The sequence below is a fragment of the Pinus tabuliformis genome, chromosome 4_2 (genome assembly GCF_031772625.1).
Source record: "Pinus tabuliformis cultivar Carrire ecotype Pingquan chromosome 4_2, CPIR1, whole genome shotgun sequence".
NCBI classification, from domain to species: domain Eukaryota; kingdom Viridiplantae; phylum Streptophyta; class Pinopsida; order Pinales; family Pinaceae; genus Pinus; species Pinus tabuliformis.
In genome coordinates this window covers 1,018,578,864-1,018,602,154 of record NC_142304.1, presented here as the reverse complement: position 1 = coordinate 1,018,602,154, position 23,291 = coordinate 1,018,578,864, and positions in this window count along the sequence as shown.

Here is a 23,291-nt window from a genome sequence, read left to right as displayed (position 1 = left end):
ATACAGAAGAAAACCTGAATAACGTATTCAAGTGCAAGCTTAGAACAAAGGAGAAAATGGGAATTGAACATGTAAGAGAAAAAGAAGCTTGTATTACTGGAATGAAGATGAAACGCTGGAAGGAACAGAGAATCCACAGTCTCCAAAAGTTGAACCATTATTCCTTCTAAATTTCAGCAATTTATAAGCTTTTTACAATGCGCTCGGGCTCTCTAGGGCTCGAGATGTCTTAATCTTTCCCCTCTATCCTTTTAACTACTTGATGCCATAACTAGACAAACATGAGCTCAGAGGTCACTTTTTATAACAACACAGTAACCAAATTCTGGTAATTTTTTCACGTTGTCAGGTGGCTCACTCGTGCCAATAACGTTCCATGACCATTTCTATTGGTTCGGCTGCACCGTGCTGGTTTTTTTCCCCTTTCAGCCATATATTCTGTTATTTCAGTTCACCTATCTAACTGTCAAAAAATACTAACATAGCCAAAACAGAGCTATTGGGAGCTATTAGGAGCTATGAGAGGAAAAAACCCATATATATATGCATTTAACACTATCGGCAACAAAACATATATAGATAGGGCTATATACACTATCGGAGCAAGCATAAATATCAGCGATAGTGGAAATCGGTTGTTCGGCTATGTGCCATCACCCAAACCCTCGATTGCAATACATATATGCGGACTCGACGACATATATATCCTGGTATATAAACAGGTGAAGTCTGGGTAATATTTCATATATATTGTAATGTATATATATATATATATATATATATATATATATATATATATATATATATCTATATATATTATACGTGGACCCGCTACAACATTGTGCTCTGGTTTAATGTATGTTGCATCTGCCCATCACATAATGCCGAAAGGGTTGTCCTCTGCAGAGTGCCGATAGTGATTACAAGGCGAACCCGAAGTAGTTATAGATGCGAGAGTAATATCTTTGAATTTCAGCTTATGGCCAAAGTGGAGCAAGAGGAGACGTCGAGCATCGGGCATAAAACAAGGGAGACTTCCATTAAAATAGCAGTAGTGCACCCCAGGGCTAACACTGGCTCCTTCTAGGGATGAAAGCCTCCCTGTGAGGTTTCAAGAACAACATTCTACTGCCTTTCCAGTAACAACAAAAGAAAACTTATCTCCTAGTGTTCCATTGGGCATGGAGTTTATTTGCATAAAAAACCAAAACTAAAAAAGAAACTATTACAATATTAAGGCCTTAAAGCCTCATATGAAGTAAAGTTTCAAAAACGCCCATTGACTGGGCCATCAAAAACAGCTCCCCCCTCCAAATTATGCAGAATGAACGTGTTGTTCATCTGAACTTGAGCAATGACAAACGATCCTGTCGATAAGGCATCAAATTTACCATGGTTGCCCTTCTTTTCCTTCAATGCATCCCATTTGAGAACTCAATCACCAACCTGAAAACTGTCCATTTCTTCCTTTCTATCAAAGGTTTCTTTGATCTTCTGTTGATGAATTCTTGACTTCTCAACCAGTTGTTCTCTAATGTGTTGTAATTCAACCAAGTTACTCATTCTCCTTGCCATGTTGTTCTCTTCATCCTATTCTTCTTGCAATAATTTTGCCACAGGGAGAATCAACTGGATATGAAAGACAGCATCAACGCCTAAACTAGCTTAAATGGAGAATTTCCTATGGACTTCTTGTTGGTAACTCTGTTGGCCCATAGTGCAAACTTCAATTTGGAATCCCAGTTCTTTTTGTTGTCCTCCAACAATTTTTTGATTATCCTTACAAGACTCTTGTTAGATGATTCTACCAGGCCATTGCCTTAGGATAATATGACGTAGAATGCACCAATTGAATGCCCATGGATTCACATATGTCCACCTAGTCTTTTGCCCTGAAAGTTGCTGCATTATCAGTGACTAGTTTGGTTGGGCAACCAAATCTAGTGAAAATATTCTCATTTAAGAACCTTATGATTGTTAGAAAATTATATATTACGGAGCAATGGAACACATAAAATATTGCATAAATATAAACACATAAAACACATAAAACAAGAGAGACATAGATATACGTGGTTCACCCAGTTTGGGCTACATCCACGGAGAAACAGCCAGTCCTTCTTTTATCATATTATCCAGCAAACTGAAGAGATACAACCTATAGCAAATCCGCTGTAACACCCTCTTTGCTCTCAATCTCCTCTCTCTTCCTCACTCAGAATACAGATATACATAGATGCAATACAGTTCCCTCATATATAGTGAGGGGTTATCTTCTAGTGAAAAAACCCCTAAATTAAATATAACTTCTACCGTCAGATCATCTGCCTAATGAACAGCCCAGATTGACTTGAAATTACTAGACTTTTACAAGGTAATTTTACATCTATTTTTAACTTCGGGGGTGATGCCCCCGAACCCCCAGTCGGGGGGGATTTACCCCCAAGGGGTGTACAGTCTTCCTAGGGTATACATCCAGCTGAAACCTTTGAATACAGAAGATAATTAGGCTCCACGCCCAATAATCTCCCACTTGGAGACTGATTATAGCAACTCCGCCGCTGCTTCATTTGCTAGACAATGACTCCACTTTGGACCTGGCTATTTCTCATCTTCTTCATCATACTTGAAGACCAATTGAAACTGAGAAGATTCTTAGTTTCTCCCTGGTTACAACCTTCGTTAACATATCTGCAAGATTCTGGCTAGTGTGTATCTTTTCCAGCTTCAACCGTCCATCTTCCAATGCTGACCGTATGAAATGGTACTTGAGTTGTATATGTTTAGTCTTGGAATGAAATGCAGAGTTCTTTACAAGATGTATGGCACTTTGGCTATCACTGTATAACTTGCCCAACTCCTGCTTCTTGCCCAATTCATCTAGAAACCTTTGTAACCAAATCGTTTCTTCACTAGCCTTTGTAGCAGCAACATACTCTGCTTTTGTTGTTGAAAGTGCAACAACACTTTGGATTTTTGAAACCCAACTGACAGTTGTTCCACCTACAGTAAACACATACCCTGTTGTGCTCCCCTTATTATCTCTATCACCTGCCATATCTGCATCAGCATATCCCTGTAGAGCAATGTTTGAACTGCCAAGGCATAATGCTTAATTTGTGGTACCTCTCAAATACCTAAGAATCCACTTCACCACCATCCAATGTTCTTTTCTTGGATTGTTCATGTATTTGCTTACAACTCCCACTGCATGTGCAATATCAGGCCTTGTGCAGACCATTGCATACATTAAGCTTCCAACTACTGATGCATATGGAACTTTAGACATATGAGCCATTTCTTTCTGAGTCTTGGGACATGCCTCCTTACTTAATTTGAAATGGCTAGCCAAAGGTATACTAATTGGTTTTGCATTCTGCATATTAAACCTTTTCAACACCTTTTCTATGTATTCACTTTGAGACAATGTTAATTTGCGATTCTTCATGTCTCTAGTTATTCTCATACCAAGGATTTGTTTTGCAGCACCCAAATCCTTCATTGCAAATGAGTTTGCCAATTTCCTTTTGAGCAAATTTATCTACTGCATGTTAGAACCTGCAACAAGCATACCATCTACATACAATAACAATATAAAATAGCTACCATCATTTTTCCTTTCAAGATAAACACAATGATCAGAGTGACATCTAGTATAACCTTGTTCAGACATAAACCTGTCAAATCTTAGATACCATTGCCTTAGACCTTGTTTTAAGCCATACAAGCTCTTCATCAACCTGCACACTAGTTTCTCCTTCCCTTTTACCTCATATCCTTGTGGCTACTGCATATATATCTCTTCCTCCAAATCCCCATGGAGAAAGGTTGTCTTTACATCTAATTGCTCAAGATGCAAATCTTCAACTGCTACTAGACTTAAAATAGTTATGATTGAAGTCATTTTAACAACAGGAGAAAATATTTCGTCAAAATCAATACCTTTCTTCTGTGCAAACCCCTTCACTACAAGTCTAGCTTTGTACCTCTGTTTTCCTCCTTCTTCCTCCAACCTGTAAACCCATTTATTCTACAATGCTATTTTACCTGCAGGCAACCTGACTAAGTCCCAAATCTTGTTATGTGCTAAGGAGTCCATCTCTTCTTTTGTTTTTTGCTCCCACTTCTTCCTAGTTTCTACCTGCACTGCTTCTTCATAACATTCTGGTTCACCAGAATCAGTCAACAATACATAACATAATGAAGGAGAGCATCGTTTAGGGGTTATACTTATCCTGGTAGATCTTCTAACACCACTTTTAGGTGTTTGAAGTGGTTGCTGCTGTTGTGGTTGTTGTTCTGGCTATTGATCATTACGATTTTCAGGCACCATCACTTTTTTTGTGATATCGTCAAGCACTGTGTATTTTTGTTTTCTTTTTCCTGTTACTTTTCCTGCAACTGATTCTTATACAAGACCTTTCTATTGAATATTAAATCTCTGCTCCTAATGATTTTGTGATTTTCATAATCATATAAGCGATAACCAAAATCATTAACACCATATCCAATAAATTTACATTTCTTTGATTTTTCCTCAAGCTTTGTTCTATTTTCTTTGTTAATGTGGACAAAGGCTTCACAACCAAAAGCCTTCAAAAAGGAGTAGTTTAGCTTTTTACCTGTCCATGCCTCCTCTAGAATACCACCATCCAAGGAACTTGAATGCCCTCTGTTTATTAGATAAACAAAAATATCTACAACATCTGCCGAAAATTGTAAAGGCAATCCTGCATGCAATCTCATGCACCTTGCACGCTCCATGATTGTTCTGTTCATCCTTTCTGACACACCATTTTCTTGTGGTGTTCTTGGAACTGTCTTCTCTCTACGAATTCCATTGTCTGAATCTAGTACCTATCAAACTCTTTACTGCAATATTCACCTCCATTGTCTGCTCTGAGATGCTTCAACCTTTTGTCCTGTCCAATTTTCAACCAAAGCTTTCCATTTCTTGAAAGTATCAAAAACATCAGATTTATTTCAAATACAATAAAGCCATGTTTTTCTGGTTGCATCATCAATAAAAGTAACATAATAATGACAGCCACCAAGAGATGATACTTGGTAGGTCCCCATACATCTGTATGCACAAGCTCTAATTTTTCGATCTTCTTTTCTTTCCCAACTCTAAGGAATCTGACTCTCTTTTGTTTTCCATAAACATAATTCTCACAGAACTCCAAATCAACATTCTTCAAATCCAGAAACAAATTCCTTGAGTGAAGAATCTTCATCCCCTTCTCACTCATGTGTCCGAGCCTATGATGCCATAATGATGCATCTGCTGCTTTGGAAGTTAAAGCATTAACAGAGTTGGAAATACCATTGCATAAATACAATGTACCAACCTTTTCACCTTTTGCTATTACCAGGGCTCCTTTGGTGACTTTTTGTTGAAGCCCTGAAAATCAGCTTCTACAACAAGGGGGATACCCACCCAATGCGGACCTTGGTTAGCAGCTCCTTTTCCGTTTGGTGTAGTGGGTCCGACTGGGGATATGGCACCAGTTTCCCAATTTATGTATGTGTGTGTTGAGAATCGATATTTCGTTTCTAATAACTTCTAAGTAAAATGCTTTTATTCTAAGTCTAATTTAATGACATGCAATTTTATTCTAACAAAGAGAAATATCTAATTCTAAAACTACCTCGGGATTTTATCTTTCAATTATGCGATCTAAAATAGTTTCTACAACAGTTGGTAATAAAGATCATTCAATTCCAATAAGAAAGGAATTCAATAAAGATGAATTGTTTCGTATAAAAAGTTAGCCGAACAATTGTGAAAAACATATCGCATAATAAATCACTCATATATTAAGCATAAATAAATGGCTATCACCGTTCAAAAGTGCCAAATGATAACTCAAGAATTTAAGCATTCATACATAAATAACTGAACGTGAATATCACCATAACACAAAAGAAGAATTTGTTAAGAGATAAAAGTATCATTTATAACGAGTCCTACTCATGAGTTCCAGCAACAATGACCTATCTCTTCTTAATCCAACATCCACTAAGTGTACAAAAGTGCAACATCAGTAGTAGATATTAAACGCAGATATCAATAAATCCTGTTTCATTCATTCATCAAAACCTCCTCAGAGGATGCAAAATTGCATGTTCTAAGGACAAGTTTTTGATAAATTTTAGGATCCTTCTCTAAATGCATGATAAGAGTTTAAATACAACTAGCTAAACCTAAAAATAGTTAATTACAAAGATATAGGAGGCGTTTTAAATGACCGTCCACACTTTAGGAAAAAATGAAGCAAAACTAAAACTAAAACTGAATCTAAAATTAAAACTAATAACTAACTATCTATGTACCTGTTCCTTGTACTCACAAGCGTTGAGCATTTTCTTGAGGAGAGTTGGCTAGCCCACTTCCGACTTTAGCTGTCCCGTGAAAACGGAATCAGTAAGAGCTGGCACCATCTTCTTGGCAGAATTAATGATACATTTGAGAGTCATCCACTAGTTGTGTGGTTTTACCAAGTACATCTAGTAAGAATCCCAATTCAACTTGTTTAACCTTTTGATGGACTCTGCTTTCTCTTGAGCCATTTGTCTCCAGCTTGTCTGTAGATGTTGTGCATTTGGTAGATATTTATATACTACTTGAAGATAAATACCACTGGTTTTAAAGTTCAAGTTTTACCTTCTACCTTTAGCTCTTTTTCATACAAATTTCCGAGCTTACAGCCGACTAAGCGATTAGAGGCTTTCGATTTTAAGAGGTTTTTCCTGGCGATGCACAATTAGGTGCTAATCACGCATTGGAAACTGCCTCGTTTTCTTGATCCGAGCTTCCCTGATGCTATTTTTTTTTGCCTCTTGTGCGCCTTTTAATATAAACCTTAAATTTTGTGGACAGAATGACTTCATACATTCTTGGCTCTGAGTCTTAAACTGTCTATTCGTGATATAAACACTATCCAGTACCCATTTGACCATGTTCGTGTATGGAAGAATTTTGGGCCCCGCCGCTATCTGGTGCAAGAAAGAACATGCTAGTTCTGTAATAGATGTTTCAGATGACCTGTGTGAGCCAGCAGTAGCTGTAACCTCCATTATTCTGGGGTTTTCTTCCTCGAGTAGACTGTACATGCTTTCCCAAGTAGTAACACCAACATCTTTGTTACAAGTGGTGTATGTGTATAAGGGCGTCATCTCATTATCTTCAGAACTCGGAGTTTTACCCTTATTTCCCATAATATTCTAAACACTGCTATGTAGACTTCTCTGCTCTTCGCTCCTATAGTTTACAAATGACGCAAGAATAATGATAAGGAAAAAAGGTGACTAGAAAGCTTTAAGTGCCGAAAATATATAAAATATATCACCCTATGTGAAATGGCTCCTCGATCAGATCAAAACCATATTTCATTAATGATTGCCAACTAACTCATTTATTAAAATTAACGCACATAATTGGGCATCGGTTTATGGAAAAAGATTTTTCGAACAACGAGCCATGCAGATCTGCGACAAGGCGATTTTGCAATTTACTTCGCAATATTGCAGATCGCAATATCATAAATTCGTTGCATGTGGCAATCATCCATTACAATGTGTTTTCTGCGAAATGTGATTTATGAGATGTGCCATCGCATATCGGTGGTTTGAGGTATTTCAACTTTAAGTGATATTTGAGGCATGCGATGTGATGAGGGTCTTTTGATGCGTGATTTCACATCGCGATTTCGAAATCTTAGGATTCCGCTTATAGGAAGGCATCCATTACCTTTTTTCGATGTGACATTTTTTATTAAGCGAATGGTTTTGTTCGAATTTATCATAAAACTCAAGTCTTTTTGGGATTTTCGGGTATTCTCCTAGGTTTTATGATAGTAAGATATTTTTTTGAATTTTATGGATAAGGGTCCCCACTTATTTATTATTAGAAATAAAACTAAATAAGAAGGGGGGTTGTTGCTGGCCACAACAATTGGCGATTCACTTGGAAGAACCAGTGATCTCTGCTTTTCTTTTGAAATTTTTAAACTTCCAAAATAGAAAATTTTCCAAAAAATCAAACATTATTATAGAAAGATAAAGTACACCATGCTTTTCAGCTGTCAATGATAGTTTGTTTCTTTTATGTCAACTTTGTTTATTTACTTCCTAGAGCTAGTCATTGTATTTACATCAGCCACTACTTGGTTTATAAAGATAAAAACAAAGGTTTCTCTGTAAATCAGTTTTAAATATGCTCGTTTGTCGTAGGTAGAGCCTCTGCTGCCAGCAGATGTTTATAGCCTCTACAGGGTTACCTGTTACCCAACAACGATCCTATATCCTACTTATAGAAATACACGATTTTCAAAGGGAAATCCATATTCACACTTATTGCTTTTTATTTTCTTTCAATCCTTAAAGAACAATGCCTTGGTCTGGTAGCCAAATTATGACAGTGCCACTCACTTGATTTATAACTTTGTTGAACAAGCTGGCTCGTGATGAGCCCCCTTGTCTTTTGATTGCAATAATCTCGAGTCATTGCCCTATTGTGGTATGTAGTTTTGGCAAAGTCAGCAAGCTATAATATCTATGATCATGATAAGTCGGCTCGTGATGAGACCTCTTATTATTTAAGTTAAAGTGTAGCTCTGGATTATTCCTTGAAGCTCGTAATTCGCTGGGTGGAGAGGAAGTCATTGTTTCCATAAGAATAGCTCTGCACGACAATGGTAGAGTTTTTGGAAAGAGCCATTTTTTGGATTTAAGACTTCTATGGTTAATATCTTCTAACTTTGTAACCGGACAACCCACAGTAAAAACCATTTTTCTGTCAATGTTTCAAATCCCAACAGGGATCCATCATCAGGACTCTTATTGAATGTTGATAGTAGAAGAGCTCAATTGTGAGTTATAAATAGTTATGAGGTAAGTTGTTTTGATTAAAGGAAAAAAGAAGGTTGGCTGTTTTGATTAAATGAAAAATGAAAGTTGGCTGCTTAATAAATAATATTATCCAAATACTCAATTTTAATAAATTAGGTTTATTTTAATTCTAATCATATAACATTTATTTATGATGATCGATTAATACTAATAGTAAATAGTAAAGGTGAGATTTCTTAGTAATATATTTTCTCTTCATAATTAATAATTTTCTCATAATAAATAATAATTTTTATGTATAATAATTTAAAATAATTTATAATAACAATTTCTTATAAATAAATTTATTAATAAAATAAAATAATAATAAGTATTATAATTGTCATAAATTATTATTATTTATTTGACTGATATAAAACAAATTCCAACTAAAGGTCGTTTTTATCAAAAGTTACAAGGTTGGAACTAGTATCATTTTCAGGTTTATTGCCTTTCATTGTATGTTATAATAATAATTATCAATTTTCTAAATTAGTTCTATTTATACAATCGAAAAAACAAAATCTAAGAGAAATACTTGTTTTTTTTTTGTTAATTCCAATTGTAACCATTTACGACTGGTTTTATTATCAAAATAATGGTTTTAATAGCTAATTTACAAAAATATAAGAATGATATCCTATGGAAAGTATTTTTTGAGGATTTTTCCATTAACAGGTAAAGATTCTCTTTTTCCTGTTAAATCCTGTAACATAAAGCTAGATGGACCTACGATTTATGTGATTTGGAAAGGGCCAAGCCACATTCGTTGGAACTTCGTATGTTTGCCCTTTTCCTCATGAGCCTTATCCCATTTTAAAAGTAGATCCCCTATCTGAAAGTCTTTTCTGGACATCATGTTTAAGTCAAAAGAATGTTTTACTAATGCTTGGTGATGTGCATGAGTTATTTTAGCCTGTTCTCTTTGCTCTTCTAGCTTAAGAATTTGTAGCTGCCTTAGTTGTAAGGAAGAGGTTGGTGTTTCATCAATATATTGAACTAAGGCCAAAGAGGGAATCACTAGATGAGCTGGAAGAACCACTTCTTTCCAATAAACTAAATTAAAGGGAGAAGTGCCAATGGAGGCTTTTTGTGTTATTTGGTTTGCCCATAGAGCGTATGTTAAAGATTTGTGCCAATTCTTATGAGTTTGATCAATGGTTTGCTTAATGATTCTGATTAAGTTTTTATTTGTTGATTCAGCTAACGCGTTCCCTTGCGGATAATAATTGGCAGAGTATTTAAGCTTAAAACCTCTTTTGAGTACAAATTCAGTCGTAGCATTGCCAGAAAAATACGATGCATTATCAAACATTAATGCAGAGGGTAAATCAAACCTAGTGATTATGAACTGATCTATGAAATCAATGATGTGTTCAACATTGGCTATCTTGAGAGGAACTGCTTCTACCCATTTAGTAAAATAATCTATAGTTGTAAGGATATATCTATGTTGTTTAGAAGAGTGAGGAATGATCTCACCTATTATAAACAATCCCCATTGATCAAAAGGCTGCTCAATGTTGACTAGCTGTAAAGGTAATGATGGTTTCTTTTGTCTCCCAGCAACAGTTTGACAAACTTGACATTTCCTTACGTAGCTATGTGCGTCTTTGAATAGTGTAGGCCAATAATATTCTGTGCGCAAGATTTTATGTGCTGTAGTATCTCCAGCATAATGTCCACCTATTGGTCCGTCATGGAGTTCCTGCAACACTTTTTCAACTTCAGCTTTCTCAAGACATCGAAGGAGAACAAAATCATAATTTATCCTAAAAAGTACATTGTTTACAAGTTGATATTTCTTAGCCTTCAACCTTAGGGCTCTTTTCTTTGTATAATCTAAGTTTGAAGGAGCATATCCGTTCTTTAGATAAAATACATGATATCAGCATATAATGATTCAATATCGTTTAGGCTTACCTCATACATTTGTACTTCTGAGGACGATATTTCAGAAATAAGCGATGCTCCAGCCAGCGTTTTACAAAAACCTTCACCTTTTATAATATTTGTTGGTTTAATCTCGACGTCGTATTCTGTTGGAAATAATACTGAGAGGGGGGGTGAATCAGTATTATCAGATCAATCAAACTTTTTCAATTTCATGCTCAGAAACATATACGCTACTTCAATTAAGTGAACCCGCGTGTACACGCTACTGTGTCTAAATAAACTAGCGTATATCCAGAAATCTTATAATTCAGTTAGCTTAATCTTCAGTAAATGCATCAGATCATTATTAAGCATATTAACAGTAAACAGGTGCAGAATAACAGAACAGAACATCACACAAGAGCCACACACATGAACACCATGATATAAGGTGGAAACCCAATGTGGGTGAAAACCAGCTGCTGCAATTCGTCTCTTTCTCTTTAATAAGAAACTTCTTTTACAATGTACTGGTGCAGTCCTTTACCAGCATGCAGGCTGCAACCTGCAGAGGGCTACAACCCTCATAGCTCTTGTACTAGCCGATCCATTTACTAGTACGTAGGTGCCAACCCTACAGAAGGCTACAACCTCCACTCGTTTTCCAGCTGCTCCTGGAAGGGAGCTTCAACCCCCTAGCTCTTGTACTGGCTGATATGTTTACCAGTATGTAGGTGCCGGCCTACGATCTTTCCGGGACCACGTTTCATACATTTTCATACTGGATCCATAAGTCAATCACCATTGTAGTACAACCTGCATCATCAATCACTGAAACACCGAATTCTGAATCACTGTAACCCTGTCAACAACAACCAGACAACATAACAACAACCAGATCCAACTTCATCTTCAAATATCATACTTCACATTGTATACGCTACTTGGATGAACCCAACCTGCGTGTATACGCTCTTTTACCAAAACCAACCCGCGTACAGATCTGCAAATTCTAACTTATAACTCTGCAGCTATATCAGACATCAAAACATACCCAGATCATAACAATAAACATGCGTCAGTAGATCTGATCTATCCACAGTCAAACCATATGAAGATAATCATTCCAAGCCTTGAGATCTTGTTCCATCATTCATCATCCTCCACATGAGTGAAACCTTGGTTCAGATCACCAACCCATAACCAGCACTTGGATCTCACACTTCCTCAGATCTTCATCACTCACACACTCTTGCACCTTGCTTCATTCATTTGCCTAATGTTCTCCTTATATAGCCTTAGGCCCTTTACAATACCACGGTCCAAAACCATAGTAACACAATACCATCAACTTCAAAACTAGAGAGCAACACGTCCGTCGAGACGCCATGGTCCAAAACCATAGGCACAACTTCCAAGGACTAACCGCCATGGACCAAAGGTACGTTTTCAGATACACGCGCTTTTACTGAAGCCAACTTGCGTGTACACACGACTTGGGCTTAACGAACCTGCGTGTATGAACTGTCTTGGCCTGCTATACTCAGATCTGTCCTCTGATTAAGTTTCCATCACCTGTACCAACCTCTGAGTACTTGTACCAACCTCTGAGTGAGTTGCCATCAAGGACAACACTTGAATCATAATGCCAACAATCTCCCCCTTTGGACTTGATGGCAACCACCACACCAAGTCACTCTCCCCCTTTGACATCAAGGGCAAAGGGTGAACCAAGATATTCTCTTCTTTGGTATCCCTTCTGCTGTCCATACTCCCCCTGAGTACCTGCTGTAATCTCCAAATGTGCTCCCCCTTTGTGTATGCCAAAGTGTACCAATCTATCCATCCTGCTCTTGCTGAATTGTGCTGTTCATGCTCCCCTTGACTGTAGGCAAGATCTGCAAAAGATGTTCTTCAAGAAGAACAAGGACTTATACATCATAGAAGACCTTCCTATCACCAAAAGACTCAATACATACATTCATCACCCAACCTAGTGGGGATATACCAATGTTGACTCATCCACCTAACCATGTGGAGATTTCATCATTCATCCCAGGCATAGTGGAGAAACCAACATAGGCCGTTACATGACCTTGACACCATAAAAGAGATACATGACATAGAGATGAAATATCTAGACGAGGACTTATGAAGGCCACCAGCAGCATCATGATCTGTACCATAAGCATCAGCCTGCAATACCATTCCTTTGATCAAACAGCAAGGTGTATCATAGACTTTATCAACAGCTTCTAACCATAATGCCAACAATGCATTATTTGAAGTATATGCTCCCCCTGAGCCTGTGCCATAAGTATCAAGACATTTCCAGACATCCTCAGCAGACTGTAACTGTTAACCAATAGAACATATACTGGACTGGATCATATCAGACCCCTTTTCTGAGTCTGTCCCCACTGCTTTTTCACAAACTGACATATACGCGACTTTGCAGTGTGAAACTCGCGTATATACGCGGATTTTATTCATGAAACTTGCGTATGAGAATTAGAACACTGAAGTTCTATGCCTTCAGCTACCCCTGAGTCTGTTATGTCTGTGCTGTGCTGAGTACCCTGTGCTGTGCCACATCTTTCTGGCTGAACTTCCTTCTTCTTCCATATCTTCAAGCATGTTGATGATTTCTTCTTATCATGAGCTTTGTTCCTGCAATCTCTTGCTTTATGTCCAAACTTGTTACATGCATAGCATCTTCCATGTTTCATATTCCTCTTATAGCAATCAGTAGCTTTGTGGCCGAATATATTGCAAGAAAAGCAATATCCATTAAAGTACCTTGAATGTGATGATCTTTCTGCATGATGGTCTTGAAACCTTCTTCTTCTACATATGGCTGCAACATGTCCAAGATTATGACATACATAACATTCAACATTATTCATGGGAGGAGTAAAAGATTTTCTTTGAGGAGTCTCTTTCCTTGATTGTTGATGAGGTTGACCTTTCATTTCCTTGTAGAGCCTTTCAGATTTTGCATTAGAGATTCTTGTCTTACTTTGTGAACAAGATTCACCTTCAATAGACTCATGAAAACCAAGACCAGTTTTGATAGCAGGGGACCTTTGACTACTAAGAATATCATCCAAGATCTTAGTACTATCTTGAAATCGTAATAGTTTATCCTTTTCTTCTAATTTACTTTTCAAGATATTTACCTCAACTTGATGTTGTTCTTCTTTGTCTAGACATTGCTTCTTCAAGGTCTCTTCAGCTTTCCTTCCTTCATCCAACTGATGCCTTAGTTTGAGGATCTCGTTTTCTTGCTCTTTGTTCAGTGCTAGCAGCATTTGTCGAGTTCTGGAGGCACATTCCAACAGATCTTCTAATTTGATGATTTCTTCTTTGAGGGCATTCTCCCTTTTGCTAGGTAGATCTTGCTGATCTATGGTTTGATCTGATGCTTCATTTGTTTGTTCATTCTGAGGTGATTCAGGATCTGAATTCTTACTTCCACTCAACGGCAGGTTGTCATTGTTCCTTTGAGCTGTCTTCTTCTTCTGACGTGCTTTCTTCCCCATTGTTCTACGAATCTCCTTCAAGCGATCAAGCTTCTCTGAAGGACCTGCTCTGATTCCAATTGTTGGAAATAATACTGAGAGGGGGGGTGAATCAGTATTATCAGATCAATCAAACTTTTTCAATTTCATGCTCAGAAACATATATGCTACTTCAATTAAGTGAACCCACGTGTACACGCTACTGTGTCTAAATAAACTAGCGTATATCCAGAAATCTTATAATTCAGTTAGCTTAATCTTCAGTAAATGCATCAGATCATTATTAAGCATATTAACAGTAAACAGGTGCAAAATAACAGAACAGAACATCACACAAGAGCCACACACATGAACACCATGATATAAGGTGGAAACCCAATGTGGGTGAAAACCACCTGCTGCAATTCGTCTCTTTCTCTTTAATAAGAAACTTCTTTTACAATGTACTGGTGTAGTCCTTTACCAGCACGCAGGCTGCAACCTGCAGAGGGCTACAACCCTCATAGCTCTTGTACTAGCCAATCCATTTACTAGTACGTAGGTGCCAACCCTACAGAAGGCTACAACCTCCACTCGTTTTCCAGCTGCTCCTGGAAGGGAGCTTCAACCCCCTAGCTCTTGTACTGGCTGATATGTTTACCAGTACGTAGGTGCCGACCTACGATCTTTCCGGGACCACGTTTCATACATTTTCATACTGGATCCATAAGTCAATCACCATTGTAGTACAACCTGCATCATCAATCACTGAAACACCGAATTCTGAATCACTGTAACCCTGTCAACAACAACCAGACAACATAACAACAACCAGATCCAACTTCATCTTCAAATATCATACTTCACATTGTATACGCTACTTGGATGAACCCAACCTGCGTGTATACGCTCTTTTACCAAAACCAACCCGCGTACAGATCTGCAAATTCTAACTTATAACTCTGCAGCTATATCAGACATCAAAACATACCTAGATCATAACAATAAACATGCGTCAGTAGATCTGATCTATCCACAGTCAAACCATATGAAGATAATCATTCCAAGCCTTGAGATCTCGTTCCATCATTCATCATCCTCCACATGAGTGAAACCTTGGTTCAGATCACCAACCCATAACCAGCACTTGGATCTCACACTTCCTCAGATCTTCATCACTCACACACTCTTGCATCTTGCTTCATTCATTTGCCTAATGATCTTCTCCTTATATAGCCTTAGGCCCTTTACAATACCACGGTCCAAAACCATAGTAACACAATACCATCAACTTCAAAACTAGAGATCAACACGTCCGTCGAGACGCCATGGTCCAAAACCATAGGCGCAACTTCCAAGGACTAACCGCCATGGACCAAAGGTACGTTTTCACATACACGCGCTTTTACTGAATCCAACCTGCGTGTACACGCGACTTGGGCTTAACGAACCTGCGTGTATGAACTGTCTTGGCCTGCTATACTCAGATCTGTCCTCTGATTAAGTTGCCATCACCTGTACCAACCTCTGAGTACTTGTACCAACCTCTGAGTGAGTTGCCATCAAGGACAACACTTGAATCATAATGCCAACATATTCTTGTTAGGTAGTAACCCAATTTTCTCTCTTTTCAGCCACGTCTTTCTGGACTAAAACATTTATTACCACTGGAAACGGTACTATGATTTTTATATGTGTTTTAAGCAAAAGGGGTCTGAAATGTTTGATTGCTTTGAAAATAGCATAAGCTTGCTTCTCGACATTTGAATAATTTAATTTAGCCCGTTGTAGATTTGAATAGAAAAAGGCAATTGGAGCTTCTGCCTTGTCTTGATTTGCTTGAGTGAGTATCGTAGCATATGATCTATCAGAGGCAAATGTATATAAAATGAAAGGATCGAAGAAATTTGGAGTTGCTAAAGATGGGGCATTAACAATCGCTTCTTTAATCAGATTGAATGATTCATATTCGTCTTGGACCCATTTGAAGATTGAATTATTTTTAATCATTACTTGTACGGGAGATACGATTCTTGAAAAGTCAGGAACAAATCTCTTTACAAAATTCATCTGGCCAAGGAAAGATTGCATAGATTTCTTGTTGTGAGGTAAGGGTATTTCAGAAATTTCCTCGATTCTGTCGGGATCAATATGTATTCCAGATTTTGACACTATAAATCCAAGAAGTTTTCCTTCACTTAATGTGAAAAGAACTTTTTTGGATTAAGTGAAATTCCGTACCTTTGGCAACATTGGAAGATCTGTTTCAAATCTCTGAGATGATTACCTCATTTTTTGGAATATACAGTTATATCATCCAAGTAGATTACTACTGATTTGTTTACTAATCCCTTAAATGTGATGTCCATGGCTCTTTGAAATGTGGCGCCAGTGTTGATCAGACAGAAAGGCATATTTTGATATGCATAAGTACCCCATTTGGTTTTGAATGTAGTCTTTAATTGATCATCAGGGTGAACCAAAACTTGGCTATAGCCGAAGAAACCATCCAAAAAGGACATTAATTCTGATCCTGTAACTACTTGTAATATTTTCTCCATGGGAGGCAAAGGAAAATTATACTTTTGGCAGGCTTTGTTAAGATTTAGAAAGTCAATGCAAATTCTAATGTCTCCGTTTTTATTTCTAACAAGAACCATATTGGAAACCCATTTTGAGTGTCGAACGGGAAAAATGATTTTGGCTTTCAATAACTTATTGAGCTTAGATTTAATCTAGTTTTCTAGGTTAGGATGGATCTTTCTCAGCTTTTGCTAGACAGGTTTTTCATTGTCTATCATTGGGATCGTATTCTGTATGATAGAAGTGTCGTAAGTCTTAATCTCATCATAGTTCCAGGCAAAGACACTTTTGTATTGTTTCAAGAGACAAACGTATGCTAATCTTTCTTTAGGGGCTAGGCCAAGACCTAGATTGATATTCTGCGGCTTGGTATCAGTTCCTAGATTTACTAATTCATAGTTCAGAGTTGAACTTTGAAGTTTTGAATTATTATATCTTTTGAATGGGTCTTTCAAATCATATAAGTCTTCCAACTCGACTACTGATTTTGGCATAGCATTATTAGTGCTATCTTGTTGCAACTGTTTGTCATGTTGGTCCTCATCAATAATTTGATTATTGTAAGATCCCTCTGATGTGAGGAAGCTTACAATATTAGGGTCATCGTTGAAAATCTCCAATTTGTAATGTTATCAAGAATCAAGGGTCTAAAAATTAATTCAATTGAGAATCTATCTGGGCTAAAGTCTTCTGAAGGAATGAGCTTGGAAGCTACATTTTCCAAGAGATTAGCACTAGCATTTTGAAGTCTGGGAATTGATGAAATATTGAATGTTATAAAATGTTCAGTTGGATCTTGCACTAAAGATTGATAATGCTTTAAATGACCTGATAGACAATGTATAGTATTTCGTACCTGCCTGATAACAATTTTAGAATCTCTGAAGACTTGTAGATATTTGATATCTAATCCAATTGCTTTGTATAATCCTTGGATTAAAGCCTCGTACTCTACAGTATTATTAGTACAATCGAACTCGAGTCTACAAGTTAACATAATTTTTTTTCCCTCTGGACTGATTAATATGCATCCTACTACTGCTCCTTTGTTAGACCTTCAATCCCAGTGAACTTAGGCCTATACTTCTGATTTTCTCTAGTAGGCATGGCATTCAAACCAGTGGGCAGTACCAGAGGTCCATACCTAACAGCTATGATTCTTTCCATTTTGGTAGGTGCTACCATAAATGTGGTGGCTATAAGGGTACTGGAAGTGTGAATGACCGAGGGTTGAGGAGTGACTGATAAGACTAAAGGAGTATGATGGATAGGAGGAGAGGCTTCCTTTGGACTTACAATGAAAAGAGAACATAAAGAATAAGGAGGTTTATGAATCTTTGAGATTTTTTCTTCACTACTAGTATTAGATTCTATACTCTCAACATGTATTTGTTATATTACAAGATTTTCTTGAAGATATATAGAATATTGTTTAGAGCTACCTAAACCTAATGCTCCTTTTTGCAACACCTTTCTTTCTTTGATGATCTTTTTAGGGTCAAGTACTGGGTTAGCTCATGGCTCCTAAGGATTTCTCCGAGTATGCCTCACAAACTGAGCCAGAACTATGGAGTGGAGTCACCAAGAGGTTCATCCTCTAGTAGAGTCGCCAGATAGATGATTACAACCCAACTAGTGTCCACACTTTTTCTATCATCAAAGTTGGATCTGTGTCATCCCCCAAGGAAGCTAAGCTTCAGTCCCCACTCCCTGGCAATGGTGCCAATTATGTTAGCACTCCAGGAAAATCTCCTAGGTTGTAGCTCAGAGATGCCTGGAAACATATAAATCTTCAATATCGTTCTCTAAACTATTGGAATGGATTGGGGTTTGGATCAAGTTAGATGACTGTTCATCTCTGTTTTCACTCAAGACATGCATGAACACCCTCAGCTTGACAAGGGTTTTAATCACTAATGGTTAATAGTTTATAGATTCAATGAGTAGATGGAAAATCCTGACTATACCAGTAGATACATACATAAACACATACGAATGCCTAGCTACAGAAAGTAAATGAAGCTTGCAAATCTAATTTATCAATGCAGAGATAAGATGACAATTATCTAGCATTAGATACAGAAGAAAACATGAATAAACTATTCAAGTGCAAGCTTAGAACAGAGGAGAAAATGGGAATTGAATATGTAACAACAAAAGAAGCTTGTATTGCTAGAATGAAGATAATAGACTGCAATGAACAGAGAATCCACATTCTCCAAACGTTGAACCATTATTCCTTCTAAATTTAAGCCATTTATAAGGCTTTCACAATGCTCTTAGGCTCTCTAGGGCTCGAGATGTCTTAATCTATCCCCTCTGTCTTTTTAACTACTTGATGCCATAACTAGACAAACATGAGCTCAGAGGTCTCCTTTTCTAACAACACAATAACCAAATTCTGGTAATTTTTCCACGCTGTCAGGTGGCTCACTCATGCCAGCGATGTTCCATGACCATTTTTGTTGGTTCAGCTGCACCGTGCTATTGTTTTTTCCCCTTTCAGCCATATATTCTGTTATTTCAGTTCACCTGTCTAACTGTCAAAAAATACTAACAGAGCCAAAACAGAGCTATCAGGAGCTATCGGGAGCTATCAGAGGAGCAAAGAGCATAACAGAGCTATCAGAGGCCAAAACCCACATATATATATATATATATATATATATATATATATATATATATATATATATATATATATATATATATATATATATATATATATATATATATATATATATATATATATATAGATATATATATCTATATATGCATTTAACACTATCGGCAGAAAAACATACATAGATAGGGCTACATACACTATCAGTGACATAAAACCATACATATATGCAAGATACTATTGGAGCGGAAAGACAGAGCTTATATATGTGTGTGCATAATACACTATCGGAGCAAGCATAAATATTAGCGACAATGGAAATCAACGGTTTGACTATGTGCCATCACCCCAACCCCCTATTGCGATATATATATGCGAACCCGATGACATATATGTCCTGGTATATAAACAGGTGAAGTCCGAGTAATATTTCATATATATATATAATATATATATATATATATATATATATATATATATATATATATAATATATAATATATATATATATATATATATATATATACGCAGACCCGTTGCAACATTGTGCTCTGGTTTAATGTATATCGCATCCGCCCATCGCATAATTCCCAAAGGGCTATCCTCTGCAAAGCGCCGATTGCAATTACAAGGTAGACCCAAAGCAGTTATAGATGCGAGAGTAATATTTTTGAACTACAGCTTATGGCCAAAGTGGAGCAAGAGGAGACGTGGAGCATCGGGGATAAAATAGGGGAGATTTCCATTAAAATAGCAGCAGTGCACCCTAGGGCTAACAGGACCAATGGTGATTTTATCCTTACCAACAGAATTCTCCCATACACACAACTATTTTTAGCAAATCCATTTACAAAGGCCTTTAAAAACATAGGGCCAATACTAATTGGAGACTAGGGATCCTTTTCATTATTGGAAAATGTAAGCATAAAAAAAATATGACTGGGTTGTTCTAAAACATATGTAGATAGAATGAAATCTAAATTTTATGTTTGCAGTAGTCTTGATAGGGTTTGGCAAAGGGTTGAACTTCCATATGGTGGCACTTCACCTCCTAAGAATGGAGTGCTTTATAAAAATAAATTGTTATGGCTCTATTTGAACAAGGAGTATGAAGTTTATCCTCAGTATGGGTATACAATCTACTGGTTTGATGTAATAAAAAATGAATGGGGTTTTTCATTTGTTCCAATCACTCACATACGATGTATGTCATTAGCAATATACATGGATCAGTTGATATGACTTATCAATGATGGCTCCACTTCTGTATGGTCAATTGAAGAATTAGATAATTTCCAATTTGGTCAATCGTGCATTGAATGAAGAATTGACTACTTTGAGGATAATTGGGGTTTTAGATGGAAGGTGTTGGAAGAAATGTTTATAGATATAAATATAAAATGTTCTATTTATCTTTCATTTTGAATAGTCCATGGTGGTTCTTATGTGCAACTACAGTGAAGTTCCTTTCCTATTATATGACATGATGACTCACATCTGTTTTCCAACAGATATTGATAATTCAACCAATGAACAAATATCTAGGTTTTGGTATCCAATGTTGGAGGATTGCAATGATTTGATTGAGTATGGAAATGTTTTTGAAATTGCTCCCCATATGGATTCTCTTGATGAGATTCCACAATTGGATATGGATATGGATTCTTAGGCTCTTGGTCTTGTTAGGAGTTCCTATAAATATTTTCGTTTTATATACTCTCTACGGTTATGGAAAAAGTTTCCATTTTTGGCTCTATAAATACTTTGGGTCTTTATGGTAATACTTTAAAATTATGTGTATATCGATCTTTATATGCCCCCCACTAAAATTTTAGGAATATGTGTATGTATCTGATGTTGGATATTTAATCCCATTGCAATTTGCTGGAAAATATTTCATATTGTTTCCCCTAAATTTTTCTTAACCAAATGTAAATATGTTTGGATTCTATGCATTTTTCTTTGTTTGTATAATTATAATTTCTATGAGTTATGTTATACATGTTATCTGTATTGGGTTTTCTCATTTATTATCAAACAATGTTATACCTTTATGTACATTTTAATATTTGCATTTATATTTTGATAGTATATAGTTCCAAATTTTTAGATATACTTCCAAGTCATATAATTCTTACAGTATTGTGTCCCAACTGTATGTGTTTCATTTTGATTCTAATATGATATCTGAAAATTTTTACTTTTTTGTTTAAGCCATTTGGAAAAATTCATTTTTTTTAGCCATTTGGAAAAAGCCTTATACATTTTGATAAGTTTATATGGTTGGAAAAAATAATGTATACACTTTTTATCTCTTCATACGATTGCCAAAAAAAAAATTGTGCCTTTTTCTTTCTTTTGTGTTTGTTTATATTAAATATGTGCTATGTTCCACGTTTATAGTTCGATAATGAATATGTTATTATTCATTGTAGACATGTCATATGCAAGGACAAACAAGCATACAAGAAAACAAAATCTTTCACTAGCATCATGTGATAGGTCTAATGAAAGTCGTCGTTTATGGTATCAACAAAATAAGGATGCAATAAATGAGCATATGAGAGCTACATATCATAGAAGAATGAGTTAAGATATTCTTTAAAATGATTTTACAATTCCTCTTACGTACCATACTATGGATGATATAATGGAAAGAACCTTTCCCATTGATAGTTCATTATCACAATATGGTCCTTGTCAACATAATTTGTTGTTCGATGCTCTCCTGAAAAATATTCATAATATTTGGGAAACATCTTGCAGTCAGGAAGAACATCATATCGATAATGAGGATGAAAATTTCCACCCTAACCCTTCTGTGTCTGTAATTGCATGTTTCGACCAAGGCCAAGTGTTGCAAAATATCCATGGTGGAGGTAATGATGACATTGTATGTGATGATTTGGATGATAGTTGAATTGGGAATTTGTTTGATAATTTGGAGCCAGATGCTCGAAACATTGAATCTTCCAATCCCCCTTCTCAAAGTAATTTGGTCCCACCTAGAGAATCAATCATCTTTGGTAGCATTTCGCGTGGAACAATGGAGGTAACGCAATGATGTTTTTTATTTTTATTGCAATAGTGGTTCTTTTATTACATTCCTCTATTTACAATTTTCTTTTTACTAAACTTACAAGCTATTTTCTTCTCTTGGAATAGTATACAACTCATTTTAATATAGTTCTAGAAATTCATTCCCAAAGTGTTCCATCTACTAAACTGATAAGTGAAGATGAAGCATGTCATAACCTTCTTGTGCATTATCCTCAGTGATCTAATTGCCAAACTAATGTAAATGTTCAATGTATTTGATTTGATTTTCATTTTTTAAATTTCTAGTTTGTTGGACATTTAATTTTATGGCATATTTTATTTTCTTTGAACATGACACAACTCATTTCAATAGACGCATAAAAATTAACTTCATAGATATTCCATCTACTGACATTAGAAGTGAAGAGGAACCATCCCATAACATTCATCCACATCACGAAACAAATGTAAATGATGAGTGTACTTAGTATACTTCTCAATTTCTCATTTAGAGTTAGTTGGACATTGTATTTTATAACCTTTTATGGAAAAAGACACGATTTCATCTTATCATGTTGGAGAATTGGATTCCAAAACATCAAATTGTAGAACTAATGTAAATGTTCAATGTATTTCATTTCTTTTCTATTTTTTAATCTTTATTTGTTGGAAATTTAATTTTATAATGTATTTTATTTTGATGAAATAGGAAAAAAATAATTTGAATAGAGGCATAGAAACTAACTCCCCAGATGTTCCATCCACTAATGTTATAAGCGAAGA